The following is a 14,108-nucleotide window of genomic DNA, read 5'->3' as shown; positions in this document are numbered from 1 at the left end:
GTCATGACAATTCCCTGGCTGTCTTTAACCTGCTGTAACTCCTTGCTGGCCCACAAGCACTACAGACCTTCACTTTGCAAATAGCTGCAAAAGTGTGTAGACCAACGTATGCATCAAGTTCAATGTTTATACTTGACAAATGCTGCGTTTATGAGATCTATGTATTATAGTCTCTGTTTCTTATGTTAAAAGCATTAATCAGAGAGGCATTTTTGGAGGGAGGAAACTGATGGTGAGTTGAGGATAACATCTGCAATGTGATTTTGCTGCTAATATTTCTGCACTGTGACTTCTGCCACATCCAATGTCAGCAGTGCTCCTTGGAGACAGTCTCCTCCAAAGCCATCTGCTTGTGCAGGTGATATCTAGTGTACCTTAGAGAAAATAAGCAGAAATCCACCACCATCCCCCCCCTGCCAAGAACCTAGAGCCAATAAAGGCTAAGCCAAGCTACAGAAATAAATATCATGCTGCAATACCAAGAATCTCACTCCCCTGAAACAGAAAGTAAATATCTCTAGTATTTACAGTACCAGAGTTATATTGGAGAATGCTCCCACAGAGACACTGACACAAAGGGAAGAATTACTGCAGTTTCGGCTCGCACGTGGCTTTCTGCTGCCGCTGGAAAGCCTGCTAGCACCTGCTAATGGGGAGGATGCAGGGGCTCTGGGCTACCCAGCCCCAGCAAGCGGGAGAAGGTGCCGCTGAGAGCAGGGCTGCTCCACACCTGAGAAGCTGAACAGCATTACTGAGACCTGGGGGAAAAGAATTAAAAAAGTAAAAAAAAAAAAAAAAGAAAAAAGACTCAGCCTCCGTTTTGCCCTTGCTAATAGGTTTAACCGCAGGGCACACATTTACCCCATCTCTGCTGAAGGAACACAGTGCTTTCCCCAGCGTGCTCCTGACTCAGCCTCGGGATGCGGCATGGGGACCGGCACACCTCACTCAGGAAGGCTATTTTCCCTAGGAAACTTTTCTCCAAATCTCTGCAATTCCTGAATCCCTTCAGACAATAATGTTTCTGGAGGAAGGGAAAGGAAGGAGAGGCTGTATGGGATTCCCTTTGGTCCTGAGAGGTCAGACACTGCGAGCCACTGCCAAAATAAATATTCACAGCATTTGTGAGGAGCAGCCGATTAGCACGTGGCACCCTTTTCATAATACCGCTCATCCTCAGTAAATTGCACTGAGAATGTGTAACCTGAGCCCAGGAGCCTAATCCCTCTCACAATACGGAGAAGGCACCGTGTCCTCCCCAGTGTCTCAGCCCTCTCACAACAGACACGGATGTTTTCAGCTGCCAATCCCACTTCAGCCCTCAAAAATCCTCCTACCTTGCTAGGACCCTTTCCTTAGGTCTCAGCAGGTCCATCATCCTCTAGGTAGAAATTGTCCACTGCTGCCATCATGGTATCTGCACTTCCTGGGTCTTGGCTGTTGGGAGAGGTCAGTGGCGGAGAAGTAAATCACCGGAAAGCTAGGCAGGTCCCTGGAGAGAGGGGAGAAGGCTTTCATTGCTCAACACTTGGCGTTTCTTTTCAGGGCAAGTTGCTGAAAGGTTTTGGTCTTATTTGCATTGAAAACAAGGAGTGCTCACATTCCCCCAGAAACAGCACGTCTAAGCTTTCCAGGAGGAAAAGCTGTCCTGGGCACGAGGGCTTCTCTGCAGCCCTGGAGGGAGGGAGGTGCTATCTGAACCAAACGAAGCCTGTGGGACTCTCCAGGGAGTCCTCCACCAAAAACTGGGAGGAGCAGAAAACCCAAAGCCCTCGCTGCAGCCAGGAGCAACTCATTTTCCACCCCGGGAGCAGGGACTTTGGGGAGCTCAAGCCCTCGCGATCCGATTGCTCCCACTTTGCCAGAAGCTCCTCGGTGCTGATTTTCCTCAGGAAGCCCTGGCAGGTTCCCAGCCTGCTGCTGGCAGGGCCACGGGCCAGGGCGGCTGGGCTTCTCACACCCCGCCAGCCAGCTGGCAGCGGCACGGCCAGGCAGAGTCCAGAGCAGGATTTCTACCGTGCACACCACTGCGAGCAGAAAAGCAAGGAAAAATACCAGTATTTCCATTCCAATATAAAAACGAAACTTTCCTAGATTTCAGAGCTTCTTGACCTGCTTTACTCCTCAGACCCACTCCAATGTGAAGCCCAAGACTGTCTTTGGGGATGGGCCGAGACTAACTCTCCTCCTCCTTGTTTCACAGTGGGTGAAGTCCAGCTCTGAATATCCTTAATTTCTTTGTATCTTCTAACCAAGTCCCACATACGATGGAAATCAGGATCCCTTGGCAGACTCCCCCATCCTGCCTTTCTCTTCTGCCACTTAACACATCTGGACAGCAAAGAAGCCCTTTGAGTTTCCCCATTTGGTGAGAAAACATTCAATTTATGCATCTCATCTTGCCCCAGAATTGAGTTTTCTCATTGCCTCGCACCTCCACTCATGCCCCCTGCGTTTGATCAGTGCAGTGAAATCTCAGATGCTACCAGCAGTCTGAGCATTTGTGTCTAATAATACAATTTTCTGGGGAGTAGAGAGAAAGGGATAACCCAGACCATCATATGAATAAACACAGATCTGCAATGACGAATCAGAAAGATGCACTCATTAAGCACATCAGATCTCACACTAACAACCTCCTACAGCAAAACAAAACAAAAGAGAAGAAAACCCCTACACATTCCTAGCGGTCCGCACCTTACCTCCCCTCCAGCCACACAATGCACAAGTACCTGCAGTTACTGACCAGAGCTTTATTCGGATAGACTCTAGGACTTGTCCTAGAGGGGACAGGTTTTACAGTCTTCAGTCACGTTTGGGCTTACAGGGTTTTGCTCCAGAACAGGCTGCCCACCACGAGCGCAGTCACAGCTGAACATAGGCTCTCTTTTCCTGGCTGCACAAAGCCGTTGTGCAGATGGAGACGCTGAGGGGATACCGGCTCCACCAAAAGCGGAAAGGCCGCATTCCTTCAAACTCACTTGACTTGCAAAAATTGACTTGCCAGAAGCAGCCAGACTGTGGCTAAGAAAGTTAATCTCCCTTGCTTCTCTGTAATTTTAACAGTTAATAACTATTTGATTTTTTAATTGCTCCCAATCTGAAACTTCACTTTCCAAATTCCAGCCCAGACAGAACTTCTCCTGCTGAGTTATGAACCCTGAAATTAGACACTGAGAAATATGTGACTGCAATAGAAACGATGGCACTACCTTGACTCAAAAGGGACATGATCACAGCTTATAAATATCTTCAAGGTGACAGCAGATAAGGCAAGGAATTATTCATAATTTTAACAGATAGCAGGATAGCAAGTATTCACTGGAAGGTAGTAAAGGAGGAAAAACTGTGTAGCTGGGGGCAGTTCTTGGTAGTGAAGGGGTAGCTGAGGACAGCTAGCAGTGAGAGAAACCAGTGAGAGCCTACAAGCAAAATATTCACACAGTGCAGAAACAATTATTGTACTGAAGATTTGATCGAGCCTTGCAAAGAAACTACCTGTGGCCATCACAAAGCTACCTACAGACCCGAGCGGTGCCCTGGCCAGCCCAGGGGCTGCCAGGGCCTTCTGGGGCTGCTTCTCACGATGCTGGTGACACAGAGACGCCAGCAGGCAACGGGGTCAGACCCCTTTCAGTGGCCACACCGTGGCTCAGATGTACGACCCAAGAGAGCTGGGGGAGGAAAGGAGAGCCGGCCACGAGCTGCCCAAGTATTAGCAGAAATACCCTGGTAACTTGGAGAGCTTTGCTCAGCTTCCAGTAAAAGGTAACCAGTAAAAGCTACCTTTTTCTCTTCCATACGGAATCGGGAAATGCATCTCTAACCATTTCCATTGCATAAAGAAACTGAAGGAGTTGTGCACTGATGGTGCACGGCGGCTTCTCATTTATTAAATCAATCGAGTAAGCAGCATCCCAAGTAGGCAACCTGCCATTGTGTTTGCAGGCTGATGAAAGAATACAGAAACAGGGGGCCTGGCCTGGGGGTGGAGGTTATCGTACCTTCCTTTGATAAGCTCTCTGCAACGCTTCACTGCTGCTGCTGTATACTTTGACCTATGCAAATCTTCTGCAACGTATTTTCCTTACCCACGCTTAGGCATGTTGCATAAGTTGCGGTGTGCTGGTGCCTCCCAGCATGGCATTTCTAAAAGGCAGAAATAAAATATTAGAGAAGATCACATCTTCCTTTTAGTGACTTAACAGGTTCCTTGTATTTCTTCACAGCTTTTCCAACTTACAGCTGCAACACAACAGCCTTTGGCAGTAGCACAATAGCCTCTGGGCCCAGTCCAAATCTACGATTCCCTTCAAAATTTTCCACGGCAATGCTTCACGCTGTCAGTTTATGTCTACATCCCCGTCGTGCTGCAAACATCTGGGCATGAGGGAGACGTCTGGGGCAATATTTCTAGTCTTTATTGCCCTCCGTCTTCCAAGCAGCTTCGAGATGGCTTATTTCACTACCGCTTCAATGTTCTTTTGCTGTTTGAGAGTCTCTGCACATGATGCTCTACTTTGCCTAATTAATTTTTAAAGAGGCTTTGTATATTAATGCAAATTCTATTAGGGATGCCTCTTGGCAGCCCATGTATTAAATATGATGCCAGTAGCATGACAACATCTGACAGTCTCCATAGCGGTAAACTACATACATTATTATTTTATGCCCCTTTTAATGCTTTTAAGACACATCCTTAAAATAAATCAGAATTGTTAGCAGGTTTCTATTAAAGAATAGAAATAGTCTCTCCTAATTTAGCAAAGCATATGTTCCTAAGATGCCAGATAAAGGCTAAATCCATGTGCGGTGTGCAATGGTGTAGTTCTACTGCCTTCAGTAGGATTATAGACCCTGATACCGGCTGAGACTCTGACTTGCTATCGTTTTGCAATCATAATGTGCTGTTTCTAGTTGGATGACTACCGCTAGGGGTTAATCCCAACATCTAGTAGCAAGACCATCACTGTCTTGGTGATAGCAGTTCATAAATCTCTGCCCATGTACTAGCTGTGAGAGAGGGACAGAGAGAGATACTTTGCAAGTACAAATCACTGCTTAGGAGAGTTTGCAGCACAAAGTTTAGCAGCAGCACTGCCTGCATTAGATTCAGCCATTTCATGTTAAAGGAGAAAAAGCTGCTGACAAGTTTTATTCAATAGCAAATAAATTGTGCTGACTGTTCATGCTTCAGTAGGACACAGGAAAGGCACTTTGCAAGATTCAAGCACAGATGCTCAGAAGCACAAAATACTACAAGGAAAAAGAAAACTAATCAAGACCAGCGTGTAAGTGAGAGGAACCTTTCGGAGGCCCCCTCCATGGGACCAGCAGGGCAGAAAGCCTGGGATAGGACAAGCACTAAGAGGGCAAAGGGAAGGGAGGGGGAAAGGAGCTGCCCAGGACCAGATGTGGGCACAGCTGGCCCTGAAGGGATCTGAGGCGAAAGACCCTCTGACCTGCTGGACCAAGTTAGATGCTGGAGTGGCAGCAGAGATTCCCCAGAATCACCACAAAATCCTCCAGTGAAGGCACTCTGCCCTCAAGTGCCTGGTACTCGACAGTTTACTGCTCTGCTACTCCATAAAAGCAAGTAAAATTAATCAAAAGGTCTCAAACCCCCTGTGGGTGTTAAACATGATGCCATACAAGAAAGCTTATTGATTTCTAGTTCCTTCCCCCTGCTTTTTTTTTTTTTTTTTTTTCCTCTTAAAACACAGGAAAAGATACATGCACAGAAAGGACATGAAAACTGTAGCAGCCAAGCTCTCAGACGTTAGGACATGGCAGAAGCAAAGCTGCATGGGTAACCTTCATTCAGCCTTCTCTGCGTTATAAAGTAATCTTGAATTGCATGGTCGCACACTTGTATTTCTACTGCCTCCCTGCCTCATTTCGCTGTGTAGGAGGAGCAGCAGGGCAGGAGATGATATTTTGCTCTAGCAAACTTTGTTTGTCATCTCCTACATTTGACTTAGTAACCGCAGCATCTTTCAAACAAGAGGGGCAGGTTCACTGATAAGGTCAAGCTGCTTTCTGCCCCCAGGTGCTCGTGGCTGCTTGGACAATGAGTTTAACTGGCTAAACAGAGTAATGGAAGACAAGCAGGGCAGGCTGATAAAAAGCGGTCAAAACACATAAGTGCCCTAGTGAAAATGATTTGTGACTTGATAACATTTTGCCTGTGTCAGGAGCCAACAAAGTAAAATAGGTTATGCTCAGTTTTATGGCTAACTCCTGCTACTGATGAACCTTCTGAAGATGCTGCCTACAGCCGCCTTGGTTTATGTGCATACTAGCTTTCTTTCCCTCTGTAGTGTGCTGGCTGTGACAAATAACATTTGTAAACACCACAACACACCAGCCAAAGGCACACCCGCTGTGCCCCCACGGAGGTAGCTGCCTCTGCTGTGGGCAGGCTGATAAGAAGAGCTGCGCCTTCCCATCTTCACTTGCATCTTCTCCACCCCCTTTTTCATTGAAAAGGCAAATAAAACACATCCTCAGCCACGTAATTACAGAGCAACCGCAGAGTGTCCTTCCCTCAGGGTGACTCGGGGAAGACGGGCACCAAGAGGCCCGCTCATTCCCTTGGGGACAGCCCCTCATGAAGAGCCCCTTACTGTCTGTAAGCCATGCCAGTGACTACGAGCTATGCAAGAGGTGCTGTAAATCTGTCGGAGTAAATCAAATGCAGCAACGGCAGTGTCATGACGATGCTGGAGGAGGCCCATGGCCTTGGGCGGCCACCCGTGCTCCCCTCTACATCACAGCTTGGTGGCACTGCTGCTTACTCCCCTCCCGGCATGTGCCAGTGAGTGATTATGCTTTTTTTAGGTTTCTTAAAACCCTTATTTCCATTAACTAAGGGCTTAAAGCATCTTGGCAGCTAAGTGGCAGCTAGGAGCAGGGGTGGGAAGGTTTAAGGGAGCTAGTTGTCACTCATGTCTCGTGAATGGCTCTCTCAAAGTCTCCAAGGCTTGGTTGTCCGTTAGTTAAATGGAAACTTTTTTTCAGGTCAGATGGCTTATTCGCCCCGGCAAGGGCTTTCCAGGTCCTCCCACCCCTCACCCATGCCTTCGCTCATCCAGAAAACAGCGAGGCAGGGAAGCATTCACACGGCTCTGCGTTGGACTAGCATATGCTGCTCTGCAGATCTCCCTCCTCACCCTCTGAATAACCAATTTCTCTGCTCTGCTCTCTCACGCATGGAAATCAAAATACCGGAGGAAAATTATCCACATTTTTCTCAGCCGTAACATCTGACATTTCAGAAGCCAGCACCTTGGCCTTCCTTCACCTTGTCTATTTTGAAGCAAACCACATTTCTTTCCCACTCACTGAGATTCGATTGGTGGCAAGAGACACTTTGGCGAAACACCCTCTTCTGAGGCACATGGCATATAGGAGGTATCAATGGCAATCATCCCATCTATAATGTCAGAGCCTAAAGAGAGATTTAATCCTATGATATTTGAAGACGTCAGAAGAACACATTTTCTTTTTTTATACACAGCTTTGTGATTTCCTGCAACTTAAATAATGAACGTCAAATTATTCTTTCCTGTGGAAAGGAAAACTTTGCTCTAAAAAACATACAGTGATGCCTCAAAGCAGTTTTCACCTAGCTCCTCGGAACAAAAAGTCACCACAAGAAAAAGTGCAGGAAGCAAAAGAACTTGCACATTGCAAGGATCAAATGTAGGTCAAACCTGGCCTGCTTTGATTTTTTTTCTCTGCACTGAATAAGCAGAGGCTAACTCCTCCCCAGGTCAGGCCACACCGGCAGAGAGCTGCTCTCCTGCACCTCTGGGCTCCTTCCTAGCCTTCAGGCTGCAGTTTAAACCAGCCTCAAGAACCTGCAATCTGCAGGCATGAAAAAGATTTCAGCCTGAACAGCTTGGCTTTTCCTAATCAAAGGGGTCGTGCTGGGGCTACCAGAGCGCAGGATAAGGATAGCAGTCCGACAACACTCGCATGCTGACTGGTGCTGACGGGGACGTGCTTAGACAGGGGCCATCAGACTGCCGTGGGCGGCACGCGCGTCGCTCTGTGGGCAGCGGCCCCAGTGAAGCCTCTGGTTTAGCGAGCTTACCTCTGCAGGCTTTGCTCCGCTCCTGTGCCGAACCAGGCTTTTGATGGTGTAGCAAGAGTCCCAAGGCACTGCTCGCTAGAGGCAGCCTCTGCGTCTCCATAAAGAGAGAGATTAAGGCTTCAGCGGCAGCCGTCAGGAGCGCTTGCCAACAGCTCATTCACAAAGAGCACGAGGCCGGGCGAAAGCAGCCACCGACGTAGGAGCAAGCTGGTGCGAATTCTGGCTTGCTGCAGAGCAGGGGGGCCTTGAATCTTGCAAGCGGTGCGCACGGGAGAGCTTTCCAAAGGGCTGATCCGATCGCTGAGTCACAGCGAGCGTTTCGTACAAAGGGAGCTCGGCGAACGCAGCTTCAACAGCACAGGGGGAGTGTGGTGTTGTTTAGCAGAGGGAAGGAAAAAAGAAGGTTCCTGAGTAATACTGGAGGGGGGGGGGGAGGGAAAGAACATCAGGCCTCCGCAAACCCTGCTTTAAATCCTGAGAAAATGACAGGAAATGTCTGGGAAGCAAAAGCAAAGGAAAAAGCAAATTTCCCGGGCTCCAGCTTTAGGTCAGGAGAGCTGGCAGTTCTTTAGAAAAGAGAAGATTTTGCCCAGGAGGAACAGATCCAGCCTCCTAACTCAGACCCCATGGGGAAGCCAGCCTGCAGCCACACTGGTTTGGTGATGCAGATCTGGAGGCTGGAGCTGCGGCTTCACCTGTAACTTCAGAAGGAGCAACGCCGCTTTACAGCAGAGGAGGACCTGCTTTCGCCTGGCATCTCCGTGCCATACGAACCCAAGGATTCCCAGTGCCATCACTGAACAAGAGGACAAAACTGGCCACATGAGAAGCTCTCCCTCCCCTGGCTACGCCTTGGCATAACAGGCGTCCGACATCCCCCGTGCAGTCAGTCCCAGTGCCAATGGCTCCACAAGGACGGGCCTATTGCTGACAGCTCTCAGGTCAGTGCACTATTATCAGTGGGTCAGTGAGGGTTTAAATACAGGCTTTTCATCACTGGAGATGATACAAGAGACAGAGGGAAAACAACTTGATCTTCAGGTCAAAGCTTGTGTTTCCTACAGGCTCACGTTAGGCAAAATTATCTCAACTTGTAAAATGAGCAAATTTGGAACAGGTCTCCCTGAAGAACAAATGAACTTTGGGAGAGCCTGTGTCACCAAGATATTTTTCAAGGTGTACGGAGCCCTTAATCACACACTGGCACTGATTTGTTTCACTGATCCAGCTAAAGCAAGAGTGCCACATCCTCCATTGGTACACATCAACATAGCATCACATAAATCACCTTGCCCACTGAAGATAAAATGTAAGAAAGCCAGAGTGATACGAAGATAGAGAAGAAAACTCTCACAGAGCACATCACATGCTCCCCCCGACATCTCAGGTGGGAACTGCAGAACCTGAGAGCAGTCCAAGCACCATCTCAAAAATCGGCCTCAAGTCAGCAGTACCAAACACTCTTTCAGACAGCCCCTGGTAAGAAAGCACGCTGGGCATTTCGCTACTTGTCAGATGACTGCTGGTTGCCACATCCTCCCTTTCTGCCAGGCTGAGAAAGAAACAGCCCCAGGAAACTTGTCAAATGCCACTACATTTTTTTTATATATACATACATACATATATTTTTTTTATATATATACACACACATATATATATTTTATATATATATACACACATATACACATATATATATACACACACACACACACACATATATATATATACACACATACACACACACACACGCACACATATATATATATGCCAGCCTCAAATCAGCAGAAGGCTGGGCTCAGCGTGAAGCAGGTAGCTGGCGTCCTGCACCCAGTTCTGTGCACGTCCCCATCCCATCCCAGGACCGCTGCGTTGACACATGCTTGCTAGCGCTACCCACCCGCCCACGAGGACGGCTGCCTTTCCCTGTGCCTATTGCCATTCTCCTCTGGCTACAACAGTTGGCTTCTTTGTGGCTCACTCCTCTTCCCAAATAAAACAAATATGGACCAAGGACAATGGTGGCTTGAGACAGCATCCAAACCAGTCAGTCTGAAAATGCTGATAGCCAGAAAGGAAAATTCATTGCCAATAGACCGCTCCTCAGGTTGCTTTGAGTTTATTACTCAAGACATAAAGGTAGATTAGAAAAGTTTTATCATTCTGCCACTACCTGACCTCCTTGCTCAATCCTTGCTGAGCCTCCTTGAATGTCTATCAGTAAATGAGGAAGCATTCCTTGAAGTGTAGCTTACAGATTGCTGCACAAAAACAGTTTATTTGCTTACAGTGCCTGGGATGCAGCATTATGGAAGAACGCAGGTAGGCTTTCAAGTCACTTGAAGTACAGTATGAACAGAATATGAACTACTGGAGCAGAAAGCCTGAAAGGGGGAAGGGAAACAACAAAAAATGTTTTTCAGGCTGTCCTTTAATACTGTAAGCTTTGCTTTTTTTGATTTCCTAATGTGATAGAATAAGCTGTTTAGCAGCAAAGGTTAACAAATGGTTCCTGCAGCAGTCACTGTTTATGAATGAAGTATCGGATAAAGCCAAAATTGAGACCAAATACCGAAATAATAAATGTTAGTTTGCATTTATACAACTTCCAACCTTAAGTCCAAAGATCTTTCCTGTCTATGTGAGTGACTCACACAATGGCTTTTGAGGAAGGTTCTGGATACTCTGTGTAATCCAGAGGACCATGAATTAGGGCTGCCTACATCACAAATTTATAATCAACTGAGTCAGCACTGGAACAAGATTAGCATTAACAAGACTTCATAGACAATAACATGACAAATCTAGGTACTGCAAAAAGTGCAGATGAACTGTGGAACAGTTGCCACTGGAAAAATTACTATAGTTTGTAGCTTATAGCTAATTTTCAAAAATGTTTTGCAGTGACTTTTTGTTTGAATACTCAGATGAAAAATGTGTGTTGTGGAAGTGAAAGGGCTGAGCCAAATTTTGCTCTTAACTAGATGTCCTGTTACTGCACCTCCTAATGAGATCTGGTCTTATATAGCTGAGAATCAGAGCAGTAAGATGCAATTCTTTGTTTCAGTTAAAAAAAATGTTGATTCAGCACTGGTGGAGAAGTAGACTTATATAAAAAGAGTTATACAAACCTCCCCCCCTCCCCCCAACGTTTACATGTTTATCTTCACAGCTGTCAGGGTTTCATAAATTACAACTCTCAGGCTAAATTCTCCAGTAACTGCTTCCCTTCTCCAGTTCTGGCTCCAATTAAATCAAGGAAAAGAATTGCCTCCTTCTCCAGCAACAAAACATGTATAAAATTTGGAAGAATATCAGAGAAACTCACTCCCTGCCCAGGATGGTTGTAGGGCAGTCGTGTCACCTGGCTGCCAGCGCCCAGCCGGTCCCTGTTCCTTCGCGCTGCTTCACCTGGCAGAGCATCGCTCCCTCTGGCGCTTGCTGCTCAGCCTCCTTCCTCCAAAGCCAAAAAGCCTCCTTCCTCCAAAGCCAAAAAGCCTCCTTCCTCCAAAACCAAAAAGCGAGACGCTGGTGAAGCTTCAAGTCTGCCAAATGGAAGAAGCTGCCTATTTTACTGATTGCCTACAATGGGATATTGTCTCGTTGTACTTCATCTAATTATTTGTAGCCGTGCAAAATGAACACAAAGGCTCTGCTGTTCTGCACTGTTAGCGTTTCACTGCAGCTTTAGCCATCTCCTACGTGGCCATTGAGCATCAGTTCCCCTGACTTCCTATGGCAGAGCTGAAGATGTTGGTGCTGTACTTTTTTTTTTTTTTTTTGAAAACTGATTAGCTTCACCTGCCCAGATAGCTTCCTTTCAATCCTATACACTGCAAACATATTTACATATTGCACTTGTTACCAACTTCCAGGATAAAGAAACTTTTGAGATTTGTTCTAGATAGTCACTAACTCCTGACAAATTAGCCAGCATCTGCAGTGGCAATAGTATCTTGAAAGATGATCTAGGATTGAATTTTCCCCTCTAGAAATGTTACTGATCTTTGACACCCAGACTTCAGTAGGTAAGGGGTTTTCTTGCTCCTTTCCTGGGGTATTGACCACAACTGCAGCCACTATGTTTAAGCATAACCTCAGATAGGCAGATAGATGATGTAGGACAACAGCTGATTACATGAGCCTGGCATATCATATTAACAGCCTGTTTTTAAGAGCCTCTCACCTGCCCCATGGTGCCAGTGAGAGACCAACAGATACCAGGTCTGGTGTGCTCCGTGCATCATGCCGTGATGCTGTCTGGATGGGTCTATAGCAAAAAACAGGCTAGAAAACAGACATGAGGAGAGAAAGCAAGCACAAGTTCCACATGCAAGATGCTGGCTTTGCTTTCTTTCATGCTGTGCAACTATTTGCTAAAGGAAATCATTTTACTAAGATGTTCCACTTCTTTCGTAAAATTACTCTGCAAAGGCTGATTCTCCATCTGGTACATAGCTCCAGATTTTGAAAGATATTTAGGGACCTGGCTCCCAGCAACTGCAAATAGGGATTAGATGTCTGAGGTATTTTAAAAATTAGATTCCTCTTTCTTTACACATAATACACATACAAGTTTAACCCTTGATTTTTAGGCTGGGGGAAAAGCTTTATAAAGTAAACCAAAAGTGCTATGAGAAAAGCAGACAGACTTGGCCTTGAAACTAGAAGCAAGTCATTTAACTTCACATGAACAGGAGGTTATTGACCAGATCTCAATTTCTCATGCAGGTGCCAGTATTAACCATGTGTTATACCAAAGAAAACTTACCGCTTTGTTACATGCTGTCAAGTGTGAAAGCAAACGAAACTCGGTGTTTCCTCTCATTACACGTGCTTCAGAGGAGGACTTATTTTAGATAAACTCACTTACCACTAACATCTAGCTCCCAGAAAGCCTGGCTGGGAGCCCTGAGAGAGGTGATTACTTCCATATTGCCTAACCCAGGCTTGGTTTATTGAGTGGAAATGGAAAATGGCCTCAGTAAGGAATTTCTTCTGATGAGAAACTGGCTTTCAAAGCTCCAGACATTGCTATCACCTAGCAGGGATCAGCCACAGTATTGCAAGGGAAAGGTGGAAAGAGTTATACAAACTCATGCAAGCAGCACTCTTCAGTCCCCACCAAAGCTCCCTGACTTCCCCCGCTCATCTCCACCTTCACTTCATTCCCCTGAAAAGCCCAGCAAGTGACTGAACAGAAAGAAGCCTTGACAATAAATAGTCCCCTTAATAAGGCTGAGCTGCTCGCTGCTTGCCAATTTTCTCCTTGTTGATAACTTGAAAATATTGCACCTTTGATAGAGGAACTTGAAAGTTTACATTTCCTGGACTGTTTTGTCCTGACCAATTTTTAAATTGGTCTTTTTTGTACACCCATTTGCACATTCACACACATTTATAACACATGTTCATGAATTTTTTTTAAGACTCTTTCACATTCTATAATTTGAAGGAAATTATTTTAAAGACACTTTAACAAGGAAACATTTCTTGCAACATCTATCCATAAAGTCAAGTGCTTTCACTATCACAAATCTATCCACTCAGCACTCCAAGGGAGATGCTAAGATAAATAGCTATCCAAAAACCCTTTTGAGATATGAAAAGTAATTAAAGACCAAGTAAGAGGAATATTTCAGGTCTAGAAATAAATGCTGTATGACTTATTGGAAGATTGGCTTGCCTGTTTCAAAGGTGTGAAGGTCCCAGACAACTTTTTTTTTTTTTTTTTTTTTTTTTTTAATGGAGCCTAAACTCAAACATCATGGCAAAGGCACTTAATGCCTTTAACAAACAAACTTAAAAAATTGCATCATGTAAGTCATATATTCTACTTTTTGTCACCGTGGGATCTTCCACAAAATTGGAATCTTGCTGCAAAACCTTGCTCCAGCTTCCATTTCTCATTGCATTTACAACAAACAATATGCAGCTGTTGTAAATTTTCTGTTGAAATCAATGGCATTACACCAACTCAAAGCAACTGGAATTCAACCCCATCTTTCAGCTT

Source organism: Dromaius novaehollandiae, chromosome 3 (assembly GCF_036370855.1).
Source record: "Dromaius novaehollandiae isolate bDroNov1 chromosome 3, bDroNov1.hap1, whole genome shotgun sequence".
Lineage (NCBI taxonomy): Eukaryota > Metazoa > Chordata > Aves > Casuariiformes > Dromaiidae > Dromaius > Dromaius novaehollandiae.
This window is presented reverse-complemented; position numbering follows the sequence as displayed.